Here is a 14581-nt window from a genome sequence, read left to right as displayed (position 1 = left end):
ACAGAAGGAAGATGTCATAGGAAACTTGGGACATCAGGAAGAAAGAAATAACAGTGAAATGGGTGAAAATAGAGTTAAAATGCACTATTCTCTTTTTTAAAATTAAGTTTGATGGTTGAAGCAAAAAATCACAAAATCATTTTATGCTCAATGTATGTAGAAGAAATATTTAAGGCAATTACAAAGGTCAAGGAGAGACTAATGACACTTTAATGAAGGTAAGAGTTCTACATTTCACTTGAAGCAGTAAAAGATTGACACCTGTAGACTATGACTAATCATGTATGTATATTTTTACAGCTAAAGCAACCACTAAGAAAGTATACCAAGAGATATACTTAACGTTTTCAGATAAATAAAAATGGAACTCTGTAACATGTTTACAGAAAACAAGAAAGCAAAAATAGAAATAATTAATAAAGGGTACAAAAAACAACAATAAGCTGCAAACTAAAGTTCTCACGTGTCAATAATTACATTAAATATAAATTATCTCAATATACCAGAGACTGGCAGTAAAGTTCATGACTCAACTATATGTTGTCTACAAGAAACTTACTTCAACGATAATGTCACAGGTGGTTGGAAAGCAAAAGGAGACACAGCAAGATAGCTGTGGCCTGGGAAGACAGGGGATAAACTGAGGTCAGATGACAAATCAACAAATCAGAGCTGTCATCAAATTCAGAATCAATGGAGTAATTATGAAATGGGTGTCTAACAAATATTTCCTCAGTGATCACCATTGCTCATACAAGTTTAGGCTATTATTGTATTCTATTGACAAGGAAACTGTCACTCCAATTCTTGAGCCAAGATTTGCCTGAGACCGGGCAGCTAATAAATAAGGGCTCAAAGGCATCTCTTAAGCACAGATAGATTTTTTTTTTCTATTTCAGGCAAGGCAAGTGGATAAAGTAAGGGGAACTGTAGTTTGGAACAGTGGCTCTGGCAAGGCTGGAAGACTTCTAGGATGGCTACATCCTGGATTCCTGAGTCAGCTCTGACTGCAACTTTGTCTCCCCTGTCCCAATGTCCCCATTCATGAGCAATTCATGCATCCTCATTCATGATGATTCTTTCTTTTTGTTTAAAAATTTTGTGTGGTAATGATATTGTGCTTATATCTTTTAGAAACTATTCTAACTTTTTTGGATATTCTTATTTCAAAATCTATATGCAAAATGTATGACATCTGGAGTTTGCTTTGTGTGTGAGGTGGTGTTGGGACATATAAATGAAACAAGATTATTTATGACTTATTACTTGTGGAATACTTGGTATACGTGGGTCCTTTCATCCAGTCTCTCTAATTTTGTGTATATTTGAAACTTTCTATAATAAAATGTATTTTTTGAAAAGGTGACCCTCAAAGATAATCTTGAAAGGAAATAGAAGTCATGTGGGACTTTGGGCCAGGTTCCCACATGGGTAGGTGGGGTAGGGTGTGATGGATGTTGTTGATGAACTGACTAGATGTGCATGAAGTCTTGGTATTGTTGGGTATGAACTAGTGGAATTTTCCTATTCTCTGTTTCAAGCCTTGTCCACTAAACCCAGAACACCTGGAATTCCAGGCCCAAGCAGAGCTATGCCTGCAGAGCCCAAATCTGGGCCCAAATGCCAGTTTCCAGTTTTCTTTTCTTTTTTCCTTTTATTTGTTCTAATTAGTTACACATGACAGTAGAATGTATTTTGACACATCATACATAAATGAAGTATGCTTTATCATTCTTCTGGTTGTACATGGTATAAAGTTACACCAGTCGTGTAATCATATATGCACATAGGATAATAATGTTGGATTCATTCTACTATTCTTCCTATCCCATACGGCCACCCCTCCCTTCACTCCCTCTGCCTAATTCAAAGTACCTCTGTTCTTCCCCAGCAACCCCCTTATTGTGAATTAGCATCTGCATATCAGAGAAAACATTCAGCCTTTGGTTCTTTGAGATTGGCTTATTTCATTTAGCATGATATTCTCTGATATTTTCCAGTTCCATCTACGACAGGCCATTTTCTTTTAGAAACTGGGCATCCCAAAAGCTGGGCACCTCAAACAAAATGGACATCAAGAGGGTGAGACAGAAACCTGTTCCATGCTGGGCTGCACCCTTTCCAAGTTCTGTCCTCCATCCGCCCCTCTTGTCTCAGCCTACCTGGTATCCATAGTCAAGCACTTTATCTTTTCACATTCTACTTTTGTTCTACAAATTTTTTTCCCCCAAAGATTTGCTGCAGTGCTCCCTCTCAGCTGCTTTCATGAAAGTACTCTGCCTCAGAGTCCTTAAAAATGATTTCTGAGATATCTTCTCACCAAGAAACAAAAACAAAAACTTCTTCTAATTACTGACATAAAGAGTGTTGAGTTCCACCTCAATTTCTTCCTCATAAACTCCTCCTGCAAATGTACTGACCCCATTTGCTTTTCATTAAAGTAAAAACAAGAATCCCTGTTTTATTAATTGATGTCTGTTTCTAATATTTCTATCTGGCACAAGATCATCTGTGCTGATGTGATAGCTGCCAGGAAGCAGGAATCAGACAGGTTTTCTTAATCTGTGCAGGAACTCTGGGAAGGCATGCTGTCAGGCACCTGACTGGTGCTTCAGGAAAGGAGAGCTATCTTTGTCAAAGCATGGGGAGAATGGTGCTGTGTGTGGCTTGCTCTTACCTATCCCCCTCTGTTAGGCTTGCAATACAAGGGCTACTCAATACAATGCCTACAGTCCAGCTGCTTTCTTCCTCCTTGTCGAACATCTGGACACATCTTCCCAGAGCTCTTCTCCAGCATGGAACCACGAGCCACTAGAGTGGTGATGGCCTTTGGGGTTATTCCATCTTGGTTCACATTTGCATTTCAATACCTTGGTAAATACTGGAGGCACTTGGGGCACCTTTGGAAGCCATCATGGAGATATTTCAGAACATGGGTGACTTTCAGAGCCTTCCTATCAGTCCATGTAGGAGCTGGTAATGTGTTCAAATTACAAATCTCTCAGTATACTGTGACAAAGGAAAACATCGCAAGCCATCTCTGGCATGTTGATGAAGTCTTCACGGATAAGATTCTCATTCACTCACAGGGAATATGGAATTCTCCTTGGAAAGATTGAGTGAACATCATCCAGGACACAACTGGATTTCCCCATGGGTGCTGGCATGGATGGGGAATTTTCTCCTCACAGTGCCACACTTTAGGGTGGATTTCACTATGGGTTCTGTTAGAGGAAATATACAGTTGGAAAGAAGACAGGAAGAAAGCTTCCAGTTCCGTCATTCTGGCTCCTTCCTAAGTACACATTGAGCTTCCTTATGCAATATCACAGTAAACTCATTTGGAAAGGTAAAAATTCTTATCCTGAGCAGTGAGGGTCAAATATCTCCTTCAAGGCAGCCACAGATACTGGAAGGATCCCACCCTCTCTCCCTCTCCAGTTTTGGTCTCCTGACGTCAGTCAAGGTTTTTACTGGCCTAGAGGCCCTGGCCTTGGGCCCAGAAAGCATCATTGTGGACAGCACAGACCCAAGGCTGATGGCCCAGATAATTGGACAATCTAGGCCCAAATGCCAGTTTCCAAAACCAGAGAGATTTCTGTGTAGCTTGACCTATCATTTAAGCCAGACAGAAAAGCTTTGACATTTCTTCCCCACTGCCTCTTTTTAAACAATGTAAGATGCTGCCCCACATCTAATTATACTCAAGAAATGTGACAACTATAATTTTAGGCATCAAATGCCCACAAAAAGTTTTGTAAATCTCATGGACTCTCTTCATCAATAAATGGTATACAATTAAGCATTCTAAACTGAATTTTACTCTATTTAAAAAAAATCTCTAGCCCTTTGATAAAAGTTTCTTAATACATACTGACTTTTAGAGATTTGAAATATGGGGATAGGTTGATGGATAGATGGATCTCTTAATTCTTTAATTTGTATACAATAATTGAAATTAATGATACACAATTCTATGAGTTTTCACTTATGCTCTGATTCTTGTAACCACCACGACAGACAGGATTTGTAGCAATTACAACATTCCCAAGGATGTCTCTTGTGTTGCCCTTTTGTAATCAAATCCTCCTTTTATCTTTAACCCCTGGCAACCACTTATCTGCCTTCTATCACTGTAGTTTTCTTTTTCTAAAATCTCAGACAAATGGAATTCTACAATAGGTAACTTTTTGAGAATAGCTTATCCCACTCATCATAATGACTTTGGAATACATCCGTCTTTCTGTGTATCAATAGTTTGTTCTGTTTCACTGCCAAGTAGTATTCCACTGTGTGAACACACATGTTGGTTCATTTATCCACTGACAGAATACTAGGATTGCTTCCACTTTTATGGAAATTGTTAAGTAATATTACCATAGACATTCATAAACAGTTTTTTTTATTTGTGTGTGTGTGTGTAAATGTTGTTTCATTTCTCTCTAGTAAATACCTAGAAGTGTGGTTGTATTCAGCCTTTCACTACTAAGAGTGAGGTTAGTTGTAGGATGTTTTCATATGACCTTGGTCAGGCTGAAGAAGTTCATTTGTAATCTTGGTTTTCTCAGATTTTTTTTAATACATAAATTTTTAGTTGTAGTTGGACACTTGTTTATTTATCTTTATGTGGTGCTGAGGATCAAACATGTGCCTCATGTGTACCAGAGGAGCACTCTACCACTGAGCCACAACCCCAGTTCTGCTTAGATTTAAAAAAAAATTATGCATGAATGTTGAACTCTGTCAATGCTTTTTCTGCATCTAGGGATATGATCTTTTTGTTGTTGTTGTTGCCGTTGTTGTGTTTAAGTTTGATGGTGGTTAATTTTCTGTCAACTCAGAGTGTGTCTTGAGATAAGATTGAGCTGTAATTAGAATCAAGTCCCAATGGACCCCTTTAGGTAGGGTACAAAGTGTGACCCTGAGAAGATGTGCCCCACTCCAAAAGAACTACTTGAATTGTTTAATTCACATAGACATAAATCTGGGTAATATGTGTAGGAATGAGTATTCAGGGGTGGGCTAATGGTGGGAGAAACATAAAGTTGGATTAGGATGGATTTGTTTATATGGATCTACTAGGCAGATAGTCTGCATTTAACATGTCAACTCAGGATGTTAGGAAGGGCTCTAACAGTTTGCTTGGTTGGATGGTTGAAATGTAGACCAAAATGCGGCCCAGAGTGAGTGAGTTAGACATACCAGACCTGCCTTGCTCTACTCTGGAGGAAGGAATGGACTTGACATCTAAGGCCTACTCACTAAGGCCTGGAAGACTGCGTAGGACACACCTGTACCATGACTGTGAGGAGTGAATTTGTGAGGGGAGCCCCAGCATTCTTGAAGTGTTCTGGGATTGATTGCTCTTCCCTATATGCCACGCCTCACAGTGGGAATCACAGTCACTGAATTGAGACAATTAAATGCACTGGGGGTAATGGGATCCTGGGGTGGCAGGGGCCAAGTGATGCATTCAACTACCAAAGACAAGGGGATGTGAGAACCATAATAGACAGCGAAGCAGCAATCAGAACAGTCTTTCTTATGTGGTCCTATGGTGTTGACTAGTGGTTGATAACAGCGTTCCTAACAGTGAAGTAGACGGGAAGCCTACTAAATTCTACTTAAGTTCTAAGTAGACGCAAGACTAACTTATATCATAAAAACAGAGTGTCGTGGGCCTTCAGTCAGTTCCCAGACCTGAACCAGTTTTGAGACCCAGATCCTCTTAAGGGAAAGAGGGAATATATCCTTTAGGGAAACCCTGGTACATAGCCAAAAATGTACTGTTAAGCTTTCTCCCAACCTTTCCCAAGAGCTGGATAGCCTTTTGCCAAGTAACTGTGCATTGGGTTAAAGAAAATAATCAGAACTTCTGTGGATTAATAAACACTGCCTATAAATTAATACCACTATTCCAGGAGACCCCAAATGTCCCTGTTGCCCCTTAGAGTAGGGGATCATAAAGTTCAGGTGATGAATGGAGGTTAAGATCAGCTCAGTAATCATGGACCCAGTGAATCCCTGAACCCATCCTGAGGTTATTGCCCAGTTCCAAATGTATATTTGGAAGAGGATTACTTAGCAACTGGCAGAATCCCTATGTTGATTTCTTAATCTGTGAAGTGAAGGATCACATGGTACTAAAAGCCAAATGACAGTCATTAGAACTTTCTCTACCTAAACAAATAGTAAATCAAAACATTTGCAAGATCAGTGCCATCGTCAAGGACTTGAAAGATGTGGGGCAGGTGATTGCCACCCCATCCTTGTCCAAATCCAACCCCAAAATCCAGACGTCTCTTAACTCAAGAGAAATTCCCAGAAGTCTGGTGGGCTAGGCATGTTGAGATATCCCTTCAAAGGTAAAGGATAAATTGTTGCATCTATCCCTTGTACAACCAAAAAACAGACACAAGGCCTACTAGACATCTTCAGATTTTAAAGGCAGCATATTCCTTATTTGGGTGTGTTTTTCTGACTCACTGTCACAGTTAATTGTATGTGTCAACTTGGAAGACTTTTTTTTTTTTTTTACAAGATTAACATTTAAATCAATAACATTTAGGTAAAGCAGATTGGCCTTCCAAATGTGAAGGTGCTTCATTCAATTAGCTGAAGGTTTCAATAGAACAAAAGATTGGTCTCCTGAGCAACAGAAAATTCTCCATTGAACCTCATCTACACTGTTGGCTCTCCTGGGTCTCAAGCTTGTGGGCCCACACTCTAGACTTGGACTCCCCAGCCTCCATAATTGATAATTGGAGACTCAGTACCCCCCCTTCCCTCCCTCCTCCTCATTCTGTTTCTGTTTCCTCTTTCCGTTAATTCTGCTTCTTTGGAGAACCCTGACTGATACGGTCTGTTAATGTGATGAATTACATTCTTTATTTTTCAAGTGTTGACTCTTATTTATCTCAGGAAACACTCCATTATTGCTGTTTGCAATTTGCTACTATTGGGGGGGGTCTATATTCATGGGGATATTAATCTGCGACTTTCTTTTCTCGTACCTGCCTTTGTTTGGTTTTGATATGAGAGTGACATTGGCCTTCTAAATTGAATTGGGAAGTGTTCATTCCATTTCTTTTCCTGAAGAATTGTTGTTATTTTTCTTTTTAATATTTGGTCAAATTCACCAATGGAGCCATCTAGACCTGGAGTTTCCCATTTTAGAAGGTTTTTTATAACTATAAATTCAGAGCTGGGATGTGGCTCAATTGGTAGCATGCTTGCTTAGAATGTGTGAGGCACTAGGTTTGATTCTCAGCACCACATAAAAATAAAATAGAGATATTGTGTCCACCTAAAACTAAAAGATAAATATTTTAAAAGACCTACAAATTAAAGATTTAAAATATAGATAGGACTATTTATATAGTCTATTTATATTATCTAATATATATAATATTTATATAGTTTATTTCTTCTTGATTAAATTGATAGTCTGTGGTTTTTAAGAAATTGGCCCATTTAAAAAATTTTTCTTTCCAGATTTGTCTGCTTTTACTTTAAGTTTTTCAAGCCCTATCATTAGGAACATGTGTATTTAAGATTAATATGTCTTTTTTTTCCTTTGTTTTATTTATTTATCTTTATGTGGTGCTGAGGATTGAACCCAGGGCCTCCATGTGCTAGGCGAGCCCTCTACCCCTGAGCCACAACCCCAGCCCAAGGGTGTCTTCTTTAAACACATACTTTTTCATGTTTAAAATAATTTAAAAATATGGACGAAAGTTGACATTCAACTCAAAAGAAGGTACAAAGGCTTATTCCTTTTTAAAGAAAAACTTTCTTTTTGTTGTGTGCTCTCAATTTCTCCCTTTTTAAAAGTTAGGAGTCTCTGGAAATCATATTACATTATAGGCTGTTGTGAATAAATTTTGATTAAATGTTTTTTTCTGTTTCTGAATCTCCCTTTGTTATAGTGGCTAAGCGAAGGCCCTCATTTTGGTTGATGCAATTCCTAAAAATTAAGGATGAGGTTTTTTTTTTCCCTTTAGGCCCCAACGCTACAGCCAAAAGTAGTCAGTTGTCTCTCTTTCTATCCCCCTTCCTCTGTATAACTTCCTGTGTGTTTATTTCTAAAATATACCATCTTTCATAAAAGAACTAAACACTATTGAGACTTAAAACTAACTCCAGAAGTTCTGCTTATACCTGTCGCCTTCCAGACAGCATTTTGCGGCAAGCGTTGGATGTGTATTTTCAGAGTCTCCCAAGGTGAGCAAGTGAACTGTGTTGGCTGTGGCAAGGATGGGGGGTGGGGGTGGGGGATGTCTCTGCCTCAGACTCTGGAGAGTAAAATTTAGAAAAGAGGTGGAGACAAGCTTTCTTGAGAAGATCTTTTCTCTATCTGGCTTGAAAACAACACACTTCCCGTTTTAAAGTCACTGAAGGCAGTTACTGCAGGAAGGTGCTGCCTTGGGTAAGAAGACCTGAGGACTAAGGAGTAGGCACTGGAGCAATTCCCTCCTGCTCTGGTCTACTGGGCCTTCTCCAGTTTTTCAGCCTCAACAGCTGGAGGCTTCGAGTTGTCATCCACATCTCCCTACACATTGGACATCTGCTTCAAGAACCACTCCAATTAAAAGGGAAGAAAATTCCCTGGGGGCTGTTTACCGAGTACCCCATGGACCATGAAGTGAACATTTGATACCTGGCCAGGGGAGGGATAAACTCACTTTAGCTCATAGTTCCATGTTTAACAGGTCCCTGTGTGTTTATTCATAGTGTTCCTGGTTGGTTGGATTTGAGTTTAAGTAACTGACAGGAAATAATGCCTTCCAGCCTGATATCCCAAGTTCATCCTGAGCTCAAGGATGGAAACTTGGTCTATGTTTTCCAGGTTGGTTTACCAGCTCTATAAATAAACATAATGTCTTTATTCATTGCCTCCAAATAGCTAGAGCCCGACTTGATGTTCTTAATAAGTATCCGGTGAGGCAGAAGTTGCCCTCTTGCCCTATAGGCTCCCAGTGACCTCTGGGTGCCTTTGGCTATTGGTAACCCAGAGTGGACAAACTCATCCCCTAGCCACATTATTAAGGGCCACAGGAAGCTACCAGTTCAAAGACCCTTGAGCACATGGAATTAGCCTGAGGAAGGCCATAGCACATATTCTTTTTTTTTTCTCTTTTTTTAAAAAATTTTTTATTGTTGGCTGTTCAAAACATTACATAGTTCTTGATATATCATATTTCACACTTTGATTCAAGTGGGTTATGAGCTCCCATTTTTACCCCATATACAGATTGCAGAATCACATCAGTTACACATCCATTGATTTACATATTGCCATACTAGTGTCTGTTGTGTTCTGCTGCCTTTCCTATCCTCTACTATCCCCCCTCCCCTCCCCTCCCCTCCCCTCTTCTCTCTCTGCCCCCTCTACTGACATTCATTTGTCCCCCTTGTATTATTTTTCCCTTTCCCCTCACTTCCTCTTGTATGTACTTTTGTATAACTCTGAGGGTCTCCTTCCATTTCCATGCAATTTCCCTTCTCTCTCCCTTTCCCTCCCACCTCTCATCCCTGTTTAATGTTAATCTTCTTCTCATGCTCTTCGACCCTACTCTGTTCTTAGTTACTCTCCTTATATCAAAGAAGACATTTGGCATTTGTTTTTTAGGGATTGGCTAGCTTCACTTAGCATAATCTGCTCTAATGCCATCCATTTCCCTGTAAATTCTATGATTTTGTCATTTTTTAATGCAGAGTAATACTCCATTGTGTATAAATGCCACATTTTTTTAATCCATTCATCTATTGAAGGGCATCTAGGTTGGTTCCACAGTCTTGCTATTGTGAATTGTGCTGCTATGAACATCGATGTAGCAGTGTCCCTGTAGCATGCTCTTTTTAGGTCTTTAGGGAATAGACCGAGAAGGGGAATAGCTGGGTCAAATGGTGGCTCCATTCCCAGCTTTCCAAGAAATCTCCATACTGCTTTCCAAATTGGCCGCACCAATTTGCAGTCCCACCAGCAATGTACAAGTGTACCCTTTTCCCCACATCCTCGCCAGCACTTGTTGTTGTTTGACTTCATAATGGCTGCCAATCTTACTGGAGTGAGATGGTATCTTAGGGTGGTTTTGATTTGCATTTCTCTGACTGCTAGAGATGGTGAGCATTTTTTCATGTACTTGTTGATTGATTGTATGTCCTCCTCTGAGAAGTGTCTGTTAAGGTCCTTGGCCCATTTGTTGATTGGGTTGTTTGTTCTCTTATTGTCTAATTTTTTGAGTTCTTTGTATACTCTGGATATTAGGGCTCTATCTGAAGTGTGAGGAGTAAAGATTTGTTCCCAGGATGTAGGCTCTCTATTTACCTCTCTTATTGTTTCTTTTGCTGAGAAAAAACTTTTTAGTTTGAGTAAGTCCCATTTGTTGATTCTAGTTATTAACTTTTGTGCTATGGGTGTCCTATTGAGGAATTTGGAGCCCGACCCCACAGTATGTAGATCGTAGCCAACTTTTTCTTCTATCAGACGCTGTGTCTCTGATTTGATATCAAGCTCCTTGATCCATTTTGAGTTAACTTTTGTGCATGGCGAGAGAAAGGGATTCAGTTTCATTTTGTTGCATATGGATTTCCAGTTTTCCCAGCACCATTTGTTGAAGATGCTATCCTTCCTCCATTGCATGCTTTTAGCCCCTTTATCAAATATAAGATAGTTGTAGTTTTGTGGATTGGTTTCTGTGTCCTCTATTCTGTACCATTGGTCCACCCGCCTGTTTTGGTACCAGTACCATGCTGTTTTTGTTACTATTGCTCTGTAGTATAGTTTGAAGTCTGGTATCGCTATACCGCCTGATTCACACTTCCTGCTTAGCATTGTTTTTGCCCATAGCACATATTCTTAAGATCTGCTTTAGGAATCGCTGGGGAAGAAATGGCCCCAAGTGGCTTAATAAGACTTAAGGATGGGAACTGCCTAATGGAGTCAATGGGCCTTTTGCGTGGGAGGAAAAGTGAGCAAGAGTGGTCAAGGCCTTGAGAGGTTGGCACTCTCTTGCTTCAGTGCTTTCTGGGGGTGTCAGGGAGCTTCCAATCCCTCTGTGGTGGGAGAGCCACACCCAACCCCAGAAGACTGTCCCAGGATTTGTACTAGGGCCATTGTATTGCCACCTGAGCCCCATCTACTGACATGGTCTACAGGCCCAGTCTAAGCAAAGCTAGGAATGGCCTATTCTAACCCTGAATCAAAATTAATTCCATTGTGTCATTCTGTCTTATGCTCCTGTGGTTTATTTCCAGATACAATTTAGGATTCAGAGAAGGTCCCTGGTGACTGACATCCTTTTGATCTATTGCGGCCAGCCTCAGGCAAAATGGCCACTGGCCTTAATCATGATTGAATGGCAGTGCCACAGAGGGGAAGGTGCCAAGGCTGACTGCACCTGCCCAGTTGTTCTTTTTAAAGAAACCTTTCCATTCAGCTCAAAGCATGCTTACCATGAATTGACTTTCTGTTCATTGGTAGCTGTATACATAGTATTGACTTCAAAGGCTAGGGTTTTTTTTTTCCCCTTTATTTTGTTTTGTTTTCTATTTAGTTGTTATTAAATCTGTGGCATTGCTTGTTTTGCCTTATTTGGGCATCCTGCAAAATGCTGCAGCCTATTTGTAGGGATAAACACAAAAACAAACCCAGGCAGGAGACATTCAAGGACACCTGAGACTGTTTAGCTTGTGCCTGTGACTAAGGGGAAGTGGGTTCTAACCTGGTTGCCTTTGATGTGTGATGGAAAGGAGCCTTGGGCAGCAGGACCAGTCACGCAAGGACATCTCTCTAGGCCCAGGCCATCTCCTCTAACTGAGCCCAGGAGATAGTAACACTGGGAAAGGCAACTGGGATTCCTCCTCCATGTCTGGCATTGTCCTGGGCAGGCAGCTAAGTGGCTACCAGGTGGGGACAGTGGTTGATTGTTTGGATGAAAACAAGCCTGTGGGATTGTGTGTCATGGGGAAGAAATCAGCGTCTGATCTCCATCCACGGTGACCCGGGGCACCTGGAACCCTGTCAGAGACCTGCTCCCAAGTTTCCATCTGAATGGCCTGACCATGTTTACCTCCCTGTACACAGGGGTGGGTACCCTCAAGGCCTGGGTGAGTAAGCAGAGAGGGCTGAGGCTCCTGTTAGTAGACTCCAGGATAGCTGTACACAACAGACATTCAATCCCACACAGGGGGGTTGGGGACACACACACACACACACACACACACACACACACACCTGGGCCATTCTCACAGGTACAAAGCTACTTCCCTAGGGGAAGCTTTTGGTATCAGCCAGGAGTGATCATACAAAAATAATGATATTTCAAAATAACCAGAAGGGTCTGAAGGTTCTCAACACATAGAAATGATAAATGTTTGAGGACATGGAAATGCTGATCTCCCTGCTTTGGTCATTATACATTGTATACATATGTCGAATTAGCATAGTGTACTCTATAATTATATACAACTATCATGCATCAGTTAATTAATTCTCACTGTTATTATTTTTGCAGTGCTAGGGATTGAAACCTGGGCCTCACACACGTTCTAGGCAAGTTCTCTATCATTGAGCTATTCTCCAAGCCTAATTAAAAAAAGAAAGAAAGAAAGAAAAAAAATCCAAAGGTGACTGGGTTTCTTGTTAAAGAACATAAAGCTCATTCTATATCACCAATACTTTCTGTAGGTCTGAAGCAGTCCAGCTCTAAAGGCTGGAAATATCTTGTTTGCAGAGAGTATTCTGGAAATTTTCAGCAGTCATTAGAGTTCAACAAATGTCTGAAATGCATGAACGGAGCAGAAAACACTCAGCATCGTGGATAGCAATTATGTCCTCTGTATCCCCAGGAGTTTTGGTTTGGGGGCGTCATCTGAGGATTCTAGCAACACTCAACCCCTACCACCACCCCCGCCTCCTTGGGACCACAGTTGACGTTGCCAAATTAACTCTGAATCCTAACAGATGCTTGGGTTTTATAGCTGTTGTTCCTGGACCCCAGACAGCCACTGGCTCTTTTTTATTTTGCTCCACAAATCCCAGGTTTTGATCTGCAGAACGATTCAGTTCTCTAACTCTCAGTTCACTTGGCGCTATGTGCACCCCCCTAGGCTGGGTCTCTCTCCTCAGCCCACCCAGGCCTGCCCCAGCTAGCCAGATGGATGGAAAGGAGCCCAGGCCCATGCCTCGACCACAGGCAAAGCCCAGAGTTTCCTCCCTGCCTCCTGCCAGGTTCCTGAGTTGCTCCTCTGCCTTCTTGCTATTGGCTCTGCCTTCAGACATGATAACTGAAATGGTCATTCTGACTTCTGACCTTGGAGCAAGTACTGGGACTCAGTTTTGTTTGGCTTACTCCCTCGCTTTACTTTCTTTAGCTGCATTGGATCACATACCTTCCCTTTGTCTCCCCAATCTACCCACTTCCATTTGGTTCTTGGGACCCTTCCAGCACGGTCGAGTCTTCCTTTGAGTATGAAGTCCATATATCTCCTCAGATCCTGAACTCTGTTTGCATTTAGAAAGAAGACTACAAGTGAAGGAACCAGCAGGACTAGATTGGAACTTAGCAGGAATCCTAGTTATACAGGTCGCACCTCTGTTATAGTAAAGCTACGAAATGTTCTTCCATAGATGCTGAAAACATTTACACTTATCTCCATGACAGCTGGGTGGCAATGCACATTTTGACATACTATGCCACATATTGGTTTCTGTTGTCAACATTCTTCTCTTGTTTTAAAACCCAAACTCTAACCTTGATAAGTTCCCTGAAGGCAGTGGAGGTAGTCTTTGATTTTTCTCTTCTTCACGGCACACAACGCGGCTCACTCAACTTCTTTGGATCCTGCTTCCCTACTCACCCATGGAGTCTGTGTTGTCTACCTGGCCATCCTAAACTGTAGATGGTCATAGAATGCAAGGGAGACAAAAGTGGGAAAGTGAAGAGTAAAAAGGCAGAAACTCTTCCTAGTCCTGGGCCAGTGGTACAAACTACCCACCACCTTCCTGCCCCCCTCTACCTCTCCTCCACCCCTGCTTTACAGTCTAGTCCACCCAGTCATCCAGAAACTTACCCAGACATAAAACTTCCCCTCCAATAAGCTCACCTTTGGCCATTAAGGTAGATTCTTCCCATGGGCTTTTTCTCATTCAGTTCTCTTCCTACAAAATAAACCCTCAAACACAAAAAAATTCCAAGAGTGTAATCATGTTGATATCCAATACCTCATTCATATCCTATCAAATATTGTAAATATAAAATGTGTTTATTTGGTAAAAAAAATAAAAAATAAACCCTCAAGAATCAAAAACTCCCTGGTTCTCATATTCTCTTCTAGTGCCCACCCCTTTCCTTAACAGAATTCATCTGGAATTTGCCTTTTTGTTTCTAAACTTTTTTCCCCAGGCACTGGGATCCTGCCTCTCTCGAATATGATGTTCTGAGAAATGCCCAAGCCTGTTTCCAGGCTCTCTATCATATTTCATCAATCAGTTTGCTAGTTTCTCCATAGCACCACACTATTCGTGTCTGGTGAGGGTGTTTTCCATGTGCTACTCAAATTCTTTTATTGTTTCGCA

This window comes from Marmota flaviventris, chromosome 2 (assembly GCF_047511675.1).
Source record: "Marmota flaviventris isolate mMarFla1 chromosome 2, mMarFla1.hap1, whole genome shotgun sequence".
Taxonomy (NCBI): domain Eukaryota; kingdom Metazoa; phylum Chordata; class Mammalia; order Rodentia; family Sciuridae; genus Marmota; species Marmota flaviventris.
This window is presented reverse-complemented; position numbering follows the sequence as displayed.